The sequence below is a fragment of the Oryx dammah genome, unplaced genomic scaffold (assembly GCF_014754425.2).
Source record: "Oryx dammah isolate SB20612 unplaced genomic scaffold, SCBI_Odam_1.1 HiC_scaffold_14, whole genome shotgun sequence".
Classification (NCBI taxonomy): domain Eukaryota; kingdom Metazoa; phylum Chordata; class Mammalia; order Artiodactyla; family Bovidae; genus Oryx; species Oryx dammah.
This window is the reverse complement of record NW_024070198.1, coordinates 45,246,304-45,259,695: the sequence shown is the minus strand read 5'-3', so window position 1 is coordinate 45,259,695 and position 13,392 is coordinate 45,246,304. Positions and strand designations below refer to the sequence as shown.

The window sequence follows — 13,392 nt, the reverse complement described above, 5'->3', positions numbered from 1 at the left end:
AGCGCAGAGGACATGAAACCCGTGCAGGCCCGCTGGGGTGAGCGGATGAAAGGGGGGAGTCAGAGGCAACGGAGCCCAGCTGGATTCGAGGGGCAGGGGGTCTACGTATCTGGGTGCCCTGCTCAGAGGAGGCTTCCCAGGCGGCCTTAGTTGGAAAGAATCCACCTGCAGTGCAGGACACACAGGAGGCCTGGGTTTGATCCCTGGGTAGGGAAGATCCCCTGGAGGAGGAAATGGCAACCCACTCCAGCATTCTTGCCTGGAGAATCCCAGGGGCAGAGGAGCCTGGCGGGCTACAGTCCATGGGGTCTCAGAGAGTCGGGCATGACTGAGCATACCTTGGACTGGAGCACACCAGTACTGAAGGCGGCTTCAGGCTCAAGTGCGGACAGCGGAAGGGGGCATAGCCATGTCTACCCACAGCCAGGCCCCTAGGGCTCTCTGAAGTTCTTTCAGAAATTCTGCTCGAAACACTTACTTGGCGTGGTCGTGGGATGTATTTATTTTCACAACTTATTGGATGAAGCGCTTCCTGGTGTGAATCATCTTCCACCTTGACTACTTTTCTGCTTTCCAAAGCCATCATTTTATTTTTTTTAATATTTATTTATACATTTTTATTATTTACTTGGCTGCATCAGGTCTTAGTTGCCACATGCAGGGAGCTTTCATTGCAGCATGCAGGCTATTTGTTGCTACAGCCCAGGGTCGGCTCTCTAGCTGTGGCACATGAGCGTAGCTATCCCGGGACATGTGGGATCCCAATTCCCCAACCAGGGATCAAACCCAGATCCCCTGCATTGGAAGGGGGATTCTTAACCACTGGATCACCAGGGAAGTCCCTCAAATCCATCATTTTAAAAGGCAGCTTCAACCAAGGGAAAGGAAAGAATGGGTTGAGGCCTCCTTGTAAGCGTCCTCTCTCTGGTGATGTATGCATGGATTCTCAGTTCTGGTGAGGATATGAGTCACCCTCCCCTCAAGTTCCGGCGAGTCATGGACAGCACCCAGTCACCAAAGCCTCCATGGGCTCAAAGCCGTCCCAAGCCTCTGCTGTCCCCAGAGCTCCAACTCATCCCTGCTCCTTTCTTCAACCTTCAAGAAACTCTTGAATGTGATTTTCCCACAAAGAATGACCTCCGATTTTGCCTTCTTTTACGAACACCCAGATCAGGCCCTGGGACACACATATAACACACGCTTGCGCTTTTCTTCATCAATTCCAAAGGCAAGGTCGACCTTCTCCTGACCTCTATGTGTTAAACATTCTGATTCATCAAGTGAAACCTTAGTAGAAAAATGAAAAACCTGGTTCTCAAAGCTGCCACTCTTTGTCAGCTGAAGGAGAGTATGAAACCAAAGAACTGCCTCTGGATACTCAGGAATCTCAGCGTCCCCACGAGTTATGCAGTTAGAAAATACATTCAAACTCGTTAAACACACTTGAGAGAAATGCCATGTACATAGGTTAGGGTCTTCACTGCTAGGAAAACACACAGCTGTTGCCAAAGAGAGATCATGTTACCTCCAACCTGCTGATTACAGGACAATGCGCAATGGTCTAATTTTAATTAATAAAGGAGCACCATAGTTCTACACCGGACACAGTTGCTATACAAAATTAAATTTTAAAAGCTTACTGAATGTCTTTAGAGATCATCACAAAGTACTAACAGATGATATAATACTGACAAATCTCAAAGTGAGGTGACAATACACAATGAAGGCTACGGAACTCAATGATAACTATGCCACATTTTTGGCATGTTAAAAAAATTATCAGAGGACAGGAAATCTCTGTTCCCTGGAATATTCAAATCTAAAGAATTAAGGATAACATTAGTAAGGATATTTGACTGATTATTAATCCTTACTTTTATTTAAAAAATTCATGTGAAGCTAATAATCATTTTTCATATGGTCACAAAGACCAATTATAGAAGCTTAATAACTATTTATCTCAACCCTAAAGGAAATCAACCCTGAATATTCATTGGAAGGACTGATGCTGAAGCTGAAGCTCCAATACCAAGGCCACCTTATGCAAAAAGCCAACTCACTGGAAAAGACCCTGATGCTGGGAAAGACTGAAAGGAGAATGGAGTGGCAGAGGAGGAGATGGTTAGGTGGCATAGCAACTCAATGGGCATGAATTTGAGCAAACTCTGGGAGATAAGAGGAGAGAGAAGCCTGGCACACCTCAGCCCATGGGTCGCAAAGAGTCAGACATGACTTAGTGACTGAACAACCACAACTACTACTTACCTCAACTGTTTGGAAACTAATGAAACAAAAGGTATCTCACAGCAGTCACCACAGTAGCTCCAATATTAAAAGCCTGCAACAAACATATTCCATCTGGTTTCCTGAAGCACCTAGATAAATCAGCCATAGACGAAAATCCGACAGTACCTGTCCAGGATCGTCTTGTCTTGAGTTATACAGTGTTCCCTCCAGGGGTGTGGAAACTCAAAGGCACCAGACCCACACACTTGCTTTCCCATGGAAGAGATTACTGCATTTTCACTCCAATAACTACAGTATTCTCAGAGAAGACAAAGCAAAATCCTTCTGGAACCCAAAGACAAAAATGTTGCCATTCCCAGTTTTATGTGTTTAGTCTTTGTTTTTTTCCCCAAGAATGTGAATACTGAGGCATGCAATTATTGTCTGTTACTCAAACGCTAACAGATAAACTGCTCCATCATCGTATTCCTATCCTAGCAAGGACAGGACATACTGATTCAATTCTGCACAAATCTCAGAGGAAGCAGTATTACCTAGAATCTAGCACATGAGAGAAGCAAAAGGGAAAAAAACACTGTTTCATGGGATGAGTCTAATGCTTTATTAACTCATCTTTAAAACGTGGGCCTAAATAAGGCATCAAAATTCTCCAGAACAACTTTTGCTATGTATCAGAGATCAGAAAACTATAGCCTGTGGACCAGATCTGGCCCACTTCCTGGTTTTATAAATAAAGTTTTATTGGAACTCAGTCATGCCTATTTGTCTACCTATTGTCTGAACAACCACAACTACTACTTATCTCAACTGTTCAGAAACTAATGAAACAAAAGGTATCTCACAGCAGTCACCACAGTAGCTCCAATATTAAAAGCCTACAATAAACATATTCCATCTGGTTTCCTGAAGCACCTAGATAAATCAGCCAGAGATGAAAATCCGATAGTATCTGCCCAGGATCGTCTTGTCTTGAGCAGAGATGAGTTTTTACAACACAGATTGAATGACCCCCAAAGTCAAAATTATGTATTATATAACTCTAAGAAAAACTCTACCCCCCTCTGCTCTAAACTATTCTTTCCATTAACAATTAGGTAATAAAGTCACTTGCCTGCTAAGGGAACCCCCAAATGTGATAATCATCCATATTCTCAACATGTTCAAGAACAAATGATGTTCTGCTTTCCTGGGGGAAAAGGGATAGTACTTCCAAGTCTACATAAAGTTTATTGGTTATTCAGGTACAAGTCAAAACCAAATACTAATATCTATATTTTGTCTCACTGGAAGTTGTTCCCTGATATTTCTGGAGAAGATTCCTGATCACCCACAACTTCTTGATTGTGGTTTTCATGTAAGATTCCAGAGCTAGCCAGGCACATGTGTTGACCTCTCTGTGCTTCCCCCTTCACCTGACATGGTGTGGTAACCATGACCTATGTTCATGGAGCCTTTAGGAAGCTTAAAGCTCTAATTCATGAAAGAGCTAGAACTATGAGCCAATGGGCTCACAGTGAGTTAACTCAACAGAGATGAGAGAATGAGAGTGGTGGTGTTTTCTATTCTCCCAGGAAGGTCCAGAAGGCAGTAACAGATAATGAAGGAAACATGTCACCTGAAACTGACTACCCTTTACGGAGAACAAAACCTAATATGCCAAGACCTGTCTTTCATCCAGAATAAATTAGAATATATTTAAATGAAACATTAATAAGCCAATTCATCTGTTTATATTAAGGAGAGGAGAGTGTTGGTTATCTTAAAAACAGGAATAAACTCAACTGGTCAAGGCCAGTGAAGAGTTAAGAACACACCTTGCTGTACTGTGCTAAGTCGCTTCAGTCGTGTCCAACTCCGTGTGACCCCGTGGACTTTAGCCCACCAGGCTCCTCCGTCCATGGGATTCTCCAGGCAAGAATACCGGAGTGGATTGCCATTTCCTCCTGCAGGGGATCTTCCCGACACAGGGATCAAAACCACATCTCTTGCATCCCCTGCCTTGCAGGCGGATTCTGTACTGTTGAGCCATTGGGAAAGCCCCTAAGAACCCCTTAGTGCATGGTAATTTACTGAAACTCTGAAAAGTGGTGTAGGCAAAAAGAAAAATCTTCCCAGGTGCTACACAAGTAGCTCTTCCATTTACATTTCACACGCCAGTACTTCATAACACTGCGGAGAAGATGAGACAAGAGAACACACGTGAAGCGCCCAGCAGAACACAGGTCCTTTGGGAGCAAGTCTCTTGTTCCAGCTCTGGTTTCTACTGAGGAAATGGCATCTCTGACTCTGGTAAAGAGAGGGTAAAGGGGAATTTTAGCGAATGACAAACACTGATGTTTTGCTCTGACAACCCAAATCTGCCCACTATCCTACTCTGGGAACAGGTACAGAATCCCACCACAAGCAATTTCAGAAGTTTCCAGGGTATATACAGGCATTCATATGTGTATATAAACAAGACTGTATGGTAGATGATAATTGAGATAAAAGGTGGAGTCCTGCAAAGTCACATATTAAGAAGTTTTTGACAACCTGAATCCCTCTAAGTGCATGAGACGGTGGTTATTTGAAGGCAGCCTTCATCAAAACGAGCCTTTGATAAAGTGAAAGCCATCAGTTCACCTGTTGCCAAGACAGCCTTTCATATAAGGAGTTCAGTGGGCTACACCCACGGATGAAAAACTTTTAAAATATTGATTCTGTTCTGTATTCAAAGATGGAGATTATGCATGCTTGTCAAGAAATGAAGAGTAAAGAAGTCTATGGGAGATCTTGGCATTTTACATGGTATACAGATATTACACTGTGCTTTACTGGAGCTTATTTAAATTTCATGGCAAACATCAGCCACGTTTCCACACTTGCCATATGTATGCATCACACCTTAAGCTGATTTCAGTACAGCGATGTTTTTAAAATGTTCTTTGAAGACTAACAAAGTATCCTTGGCCATCAGAAAAGCCAAGAATTCAACAAAGAACTCTAAACATGCCTAATGTACAAAAGGAACACATTCTTTGTAAATCCACACGCTCTGGGCCGTGGGCATCTGTCTCAGTCCACTTATACGACCAGGAGGAGGTGGTAACCACACTGTGCCATGGCTTTAATCTGCTTATTTTCTTATGAGAGATTGTCTAAAATATCAAACCAAATTCACACAATTCACCCACAACCGCAGAGCCCGAACACAGAATTCCCAAGGCCAAGACCCAAAGCTTGACATCAGAACCCTCACTCCTAGTCCACAATGGAGCTGGGAGCAGAGAAAGCTCCAGAAGTGAAAATGCTCATTAACACCCAGGGACCAAAAAGGAAAGAGCCAATAGCTGATGAACCTAAAGGTGAAGATGTTGACTCTACTATTTTCATGGTGTGAATGAATCACAACGCTTATTTTAAGGGACTCAGAAGTATCACCAGCATTTTCATGTGACAATGTTTACTCCACTGGAGAGAGGAGGCAGAAGATACCATTAAAACAAATTTCTTCATTTTCATGTTCGGATTCAGTAAATAAAGTAAATCATCAATGGATTTCGTCTTCCACTAGAAATTCAGGGCACAGTGCTCACAGCCCAGGACATCCTCATAAAAGGGCAATTTTACATCTCTTCCTGCTGATCAAACGGAGCAAGGCGAGCCACATTCAAATGGGGAGAGATCTGGAGCATGAGACGGGCCAGGAGGGGCCAAATCACGATTGATGAGGACGCATTGAACTGAGGCCAAGAGAGGGCATTTGCGGCCTCAGCTATCAGCGTCCAGAAGCCTCACTTCGACTGCTGAAACGCCAAGCCTCAGTGGACATTTCCAACATTTAACAAACTCCGAAACATCAGATGTTGGTGGGAGGGGGTCTGGGATGGGAACACACATAAAAATGAGTTAAGATTTTCTTAAAACTTGACACTGAGTAACAGAACTCTCTACTAATGGTCTTTCATCTTTTTGGTGAATCTTCAGTGAACTGCCAAATTCACGTCTCAGTTTTATTTTTTTAATAAAACAAGCTGATTTTCAAGTTGTTTCCTTTAAGCCTCTGAAATAGCCAAACAATGAACACCAGTAAGAAAAAGCTTTGTACAATTTGCCTCCCTGCCTTTCCAGATGGTTCAGTGGTAAAGAATCTTCCTGGCAAGCAGGAGATATGGGTTCGATCCCTGGGTCAGGAAGATTCCCTGAAGAAGGAAATAGCAACCCACTCCAGTGTTCTTACCTGCGACATCCTGTGGACAGAGGAGCCTGGTGGGCTACAGTCCATGGGGTTGCAAAAGAATCAAGACAACTGAGCGACTAAACAGCAACAGCAGCAGCTGGAATGAAATGCACGTTCTGGCAAATTTATAGTTACCAGTGGGATGGAAGGGGGAAGGGACAGCTAGCAATTTGGGGATGGACATGTACACACTGCTGTAGTTTAAATGGGTAGGCAACAAAGACCCACTGTCTAGCACAGGGAACTCTGCTCAGTGTTGTATGGCAGCCTGGACGGGAGGGGACTTTTGTGGAGAATGGAGACACGTACGCACATGTATGGCTGAATCCCTCTGCAGTCCCCCTGAAACTGACACAGCCTTGTTAAGCAGCTGTGGTGTTTAGCTGATAAGGTCGTGTCTGACTCTCTTTCATCCCATGGACTGTAGCCCGTGAGGCTCCTCTGTCTATGGGATTTCCCAGGCAAGAGTACTGGAGTAGGTTACCATTTCCTTGTTCTCGGAATCTTCCAGACCCACATGCCAATCTCCTGCACTGACAGGTGGATTCTTTACTATTGAACCACTTTGGAAGCCTAATAATCAGCTACACTCCAATATAAAATAAAAAGTTAAAAAAAAAGAAGAAGAAGAAATGCAGGATCTAGGATATGAGATCCCTCCCCTCTTCTGAGCTCAGAAGCCTGGGGGCAGGAAGAGAACCCACCAGGGAGCCCTGGTCAGTGGTGCAAGGACTGCTGTTACCCTTAATCCATTCTCACCATATGCTCTTTAACCTACCACAGTAGGTTCTGTATCAATATTTAAAAAAAAAAAATTAGAAAAAAAGAGAACCCTAAACAGCATGTATAAATAAAATATCTTTCTTTTGTTTAAATCCTGCAGGAAGTTTAATTTGTATAAGAAATACGTTCAGGTATGTTTTCAGTTATTGCTTTAACGTTAGTTAAAGGTGTACTAGTTATTAACAGATGTGAACCCAGAAGAGCGTCCAAGGCAAGCACATGTCTAGAGTCTTACCACCGCTCCAGAATGTGCCAAAACCCAAATTAGGCAAATTGGAAACGGGGAGCTCTGCAATCCAACAGTGCAGTGGAATTAAAGTAATGGCCTATTTAATTCTCCAAGGATTCGGCAAAATGAAATAGAGAAATGTTTTTGAAAAACATGGGACTGAAAGTCTGTGTGTGACCTTAGAGGTCACCCAACAGAAACAGATAGGCTTTTAAAAATTCTGTCCTCTTCCCACTTGGAGCTTGGCATGAAGGAACAAAATGCTTGCTTACTGACGGATGGCAGCTGGCTACCATATCACCCGTGATCCACCTTACTAAGCAAATAAATCCAGAAGATTATCATAACACAGCGTCAGGACACTTAGCCTTGGAAGAATCTGAGACGGTCTTTAGTGATATATACAGAACATGCTGTGACGGATCCTTCTAATAACCGATATCTAATGAAGAAAACATGGGTTAAGATCATTGAAGTTACACTGGACAAGCATAATGCACCATCCAGATTTGAGATGGTTATGGTGTATGGCTGTTTCAGAGACTGTTTTTACTCCAAAGTATAACTGATCCGGTGATCAGATGAGTTTACAAGGAAAGGGGAAACGATGCCTGGTCGAAAGCATGCCTCAGTCAGCCTACACGAGGGATGTGCTGTATGACAGCGTGCCGTTACAGGTGACATTTCTGGTCAGAATGTTCCATGATGGAGCCAAGCCAACCCCACGAGAGCCTGGAAAGGTACAGCCTGCTCTGGACATGGGTAGCTGGGATGGCCAGGAATGGATTCCACTGATCAAGGGCACTCCTCAAGTAAGACCCTGATGTCTGACCAGCGCATGGTACAAGCAAGATAACGCTCAGTGTGACCCCGCGTGCTAGTGCTGAGCTCCTTTAGTCGTGTCTGATTGCTTGCAATCCTAAGGACTGTCGCCCCTCCAGGCTCCTCTGTCCATGGGATTCTCCAGGCAAGAATACTGGAGTGGGTTGCTATTTCCTCCTCCAGGGGATCTTCCCCACCCAGGGACTGAACCCGAGTCTCTCTAGTCTCCTATATTGGCAGGTGGGCTCTTTATCACCAGCACCAGCTGGGAAGCCCCTGAGCAAAGCTCAAGTTGACTTAAAAAGAATAAACCTGAGTGGGGCAGGTAGCGCTGTGGCAGCCCGCAGTACTGGGTTTGAATCTAGACTCTATCACTTCCTAGCTGGGTGACCTTGGAGAAATGCCCTATCTTGTTCTTCCTCTGGGAGAAGACTGAAAGAGGGTCTATTTCCTGGCTGTCTTATGAGGATAACGGGGGACGCAGTGCAGCACATCAGGCGTGTGGCCTTATGCAGGCACGTGACTAAGGAGAACCACAAACGGGGTTTTGTGGAAGGCGAGAGTGACAGAGAAGTCTGTTTTCTCCTTGCCCTCTTCCTTCCTCCATCTCTGTGAATCCTCAGGTGGGCACAGAAGGCAATCAAGGAAATACCCGTACTGGATACCCCAGGGCAAGTGCTCGGGGCACTGACCACAGGCCTCACGTCGGCCAGGGCAGACAGCTCAAGGAAGGGTCATCCCCAGTCTTGACACCAGTGAAGTGGATTAGCAGAGCAGACACTGAAACAGAAAAGCCATTTTTATCCCTTCTTGACCTAATTCTGGTCAGAGGTATCATTCCTCAGTCTGGGCATATTACCTGGTTTATGAGGGGCTGCCTTCAGCGGCTCAAAGAACAGCCAGCATTACCAGCAAGGATTAAGAAAAGCCCTTTAGCTTCTCCCTCATCCGGAAGAGATCTGCTCCCAGCAGATTAGATGTGGATAATGAGAAATCCCCACAGACCCCATCACCTAGACCACCCAATGAAGGTCAGCTATATGAGCTCCAGGGTATTTATTTCTCAGCACATCCACCTAAAGGAGAGGGAGTGAGTAGTGATGGAACTGGGAGAGGGGAAAGCCTCTGGGTTTGCAAGACCTTGCACAGGAGGGGTCCTGAGCAGGGAAAGGGGAGTCAGAAGCCCGTGCCCACCCTTCAACTCTTCTCACTGGCATGGTGCGTTCAAGAAAACCTCCAACCACTTTTGTTCTCTTTACAAATAAAACCATTCCATTTCCTACAGATAAATGAGATACACAATGATGCATCAGAGAAAACCAGGAATTGCAACTCGTCTGCTTGATGTTCAGTTTCTTGGAACCAAATTGTGATCCTGGCCAATACACCATCCCCAGCTGCTCATCGTGGAAGGAAAAGGAACCAGGAGTGGGGAGAGCCCCCGGGCATGGACAGAACTCGAGACACACAGCCTGATTCCCACCAGAAGGAAACGCGGCTGTGCTACCAGGACAATGGAAGAGTCATGGGCAGGGGAGTTCACACAGAGGGATACACTTATGAGCAGGAGGTCAGTCCTGAGAGTGGGTGGTAAATGCTTGAGCAGATTATGAAAAGGGGTTCATTCAGAGGGCTTCTCACTAGTCTCTGAGGCAAAACATGAGGTCCAGCTGGAGCCCCTTTGAGCACTAGATCTTGTTCTTGAAAGAGAAAAGAAAAACGCCCTGATGTGACTGATCTCTTCGCTACAGGTTTAGGTCAAGCTGAGTTACCACCCCTCTGAGCTGAGCACGGCTGAACTGTACCCACATCTTCAGAACTGAAGGGTAGAACCTGCCATCACAGGCTCAGGCTCACCTGGTGGTCATGGTACAACATCAAAGGACCAGATAAGGAAGTCATCTCCAACGTGAACTCTGCTGCCGATACATGTTGAGAGTCAAGCAGACGTCCAGGAGAATGCTAGAAAAAGATGCTCCCAAAGAAGGAAGCTCCAACATGTGTCTAATCAGAGCCTTACCTACAGCACCTGACTTTTCTCTTGGCTTGGGTTTTGGAGAGAAGGAGGCTTCAGAAGATACACGTTAATTTCGCTGACAGATAGGCTGGTTCAATGAAAGGGACAGATCACTGGGGAACTTGTGTGCAGACACTGTAGCAACATGGGGATAATGCCCAGACAGAAAGGACGCATTACGAGAAGAAAGAGCATCTTGACGAATATTTCCGTAAGTTCGCAACTGTACTTGAACCTGGTTCAAGATGAGCAGAAGGCGCGTGGCTCTGTGCGATTGGCATGCTCAGAGATAACCATCCCTCTGACATCTACCACCATGGGGAAATTTTTCACCCTCTTGGACTTGGTTTCAAAGGAAACATGTGACATTGACTTTTGTGTCTGGCTTCAGCTGCACAAGGTTTGTGAAGGTCATTCATGCTGCAGGCATGAGCTGTCAACTCCTTTTCCCTGCTGTACAGTATTCCACTGTGGGAATAAAGCCCCCAAACTTTATACATTTGGGTTATTTCCAGTTCAGAATGCAGATGGACAAAAGTAAGGAACATTCTTTTATGTCATTGACTCCTATATTCTTGTCTTTTTTTAACGCAGAAATTGAGATCTCATAATTTACTAAGCTGGAGAGCTGAAAAGCCAGCATTTCTCTGCATAGCACCTACACACATCTAAGAAGGAAGCAAAAGAAAAGAGATGTAAATATTTTCTTATCATCTGTCTTGCACTTTCTTATATTTTTATTCTTAGGTGCTTCTGCTTTTGGAAAATCCCACTTTAAATGTTTAGCTATTTGTGGGACTTCCTTGGTGGTTCAGTGGTTAAGACTCTGGTGTTTCCACTAGCGGGGCTTCAGCTTCGATCCCTGATCAAGGAACTAAGATCCAAAATGCTGTGCAGCGCAGCCAAAAAAAAGTAGCTATTTTTCCCTTTGCCAGGGAAAGGGTTAGTTCCTTGACCAGGGATCGAACCCATGTCCCCAGTAATGGAAGCACGGATTCTCAACCACTAGATTGCCAGGGAAGTCCCCAGATAATTTTAATAGACTCAGAAAAACAACTGAATGTCTACTACAGCCATGAACAACTAAAAGCAGTCTTGATGATAGGAAAAACCTCAACTGCATCCTCTGTTCATATTAAGTGGGTTTTCTCACCTGCTAATCACAGCTTTCCATCTTCTTCCTTGAATGCCGTATCGTGCAGGTCTTAGTACAACTGCCCCCAGAGCTGCATCCTGGCCAGCTCATGCTGCCACCTGTAGCTCTGTTCTGTCCTGCATTTAAGCATTTATGCATTTGTGTTTATCTGTTTCGCTCATGGTCCCTAAAACTTCAGTTTTCCATTACCAACAGCACAATTTCAGGATTTCCTGGCAGCTTTATTTACGGTGACATGTTTAAAAGATGGAAGACAGATTTCGATTTTCTGGATTAGCAATGAAGTAAAATTTACAGAAATGTGCCCAAAATCCTTGGCGAGATTATTGCATCCACAGTGGCAACAGCCTACCCCCAAGGGATTATGTTGAAGGCATCCATGGAGACCCTCCCTCCCACCTGGCATTACATGTCCCCAAGTCCCACACATCCCCAGTATCACTTCCCTTCCAGGAAGAACAGCGGGCTACAGGTTTCCCCGCTGCATACACACCACCTGGCGAATCTCTCCAGCCAGCACCACCAGCACGACTACCAGCCTGAGAAGTAAACAAGCTGAAAATTGGACTGGAGGACTCTAGGTTAAGAGAGGATAGTAAAGAGCCGGGTGACAGAGTTCGGATCCACAGGTTCAGGATTCCTTTCTCAGGCATATCTGGATGCCAAGAATTATACAGTTATGTGCTAATGTATGAGGGAAAGGGGTCTTTCAGGATGTTTTCCGTGTGTGTGGTATCTGGATGCATCACCCGAGGCATTTCCTATAAAGCGGTTTCTAAAGACCGGTCACTACATAAAGCACCGACCTAGGCTCAACTCAACTCAGCAAACCAGGACCCAGCAAAGGCTGAATCGCAGCACAGAGCTGGTGCTCAGGAAGGAACAGGCAGCGGTGTGTGCACACAGCTGAGACTGAAGGGCTGAGTGAGTGAAAAGACGTCACCGATTGTCCTCCCATTTCATCCCCCACCCCTGCCCCCCAGCCTGGCACTGCCCTCCCGTTTACCATTTCTCTGACCTTTCTTGGGAAATATCAAATCTAATGAACGTGGCTACTTTCAGGTATGCTCAAAGAGGCTGAACTTCAAGCTCCAAGCCTGAGAAAATATAGGGAGCCAGGTGATCCGAGGCTAGCTGCCTGCCTAATCCTAGGCCTGGGCACCAGGTCCCACAGGGATCCGCGAGGCCCCTGGGCCAGCGGCTCTGAGCTCCAAGGACCTCCTTGCTCGTGGAACTGGGGGGAAGGGGGTAGCTCCTTTTGCCTCCCCAAGTGAGCTCAACTCTGGCCTGAAACAAACGCAGCAAGTGTCCTGGCCTGGCAGGTGGGCGGTGAGCGCCACTTGGGGGGCGGGGCGGGAGGGCCAGTCTTGGTGCCGAGGCGCAGGGTTCCTGCATGTCAGCCGGCAGCAGACCCCGAGGGCGGACTGCCTTTGGCACTCCGGCCAGTTACAACCAGCCTGCCGGGCAGTCCCCGCTTAGAGGGGGTGACCCCGGGTTGGACCCAAGGCAGGCAGCAAATCCGCCGGTGAAGGGGGCAGCCGCCTAAGCCCCCCCACACGCTCCTAATTTCAAAACCGCGCTCGGCTGGGTCGGCTGCCACCGCCGGCAGCCTGGGCACAGGGTCCCCAGCGACCCCCTCCCTGGAAAAACCGCTGGGTCCCCGCCCTCCAGCTGCGGCTCGGAGGCGGCTCCAGCTCCAGGGCAGGCTCAACAAGTTCCCGGGCCGCGCAGCGCCGCCTGCAGCCCAGAAACCCTGAGGACGCGCCGCGGTGGAGCCCCGCGAGCAGGCGGCTGCCGCCGGCGGCTCCTTCTACCTCCTCCTCGGCTGGGGCTGGGGCTGGGGCTCGGGAGTCGGCGGGGGGGGGGGGCCCTGCACTCCCGCCCGCTCTGCTCCCTCTGGGCGCCCCCCCCCCCGCCCC

General features: G+C 46.6%; 1 protein-coding gene across 2 annotated transcripts in view; it reads right to left on the bottom strand.

Annotated features, from left to right (window-relative positions):
- The window catches only part of DOCK1 (dedicator of cytokinesis 1), a 561,005-nt gene that overhangs the window by 265,570 nt on the left and 282,043 nt on the right, over nt 1-13,392 (bottom strand). The gene's annotated exons all lie outside the window — the stretch shown is intronic.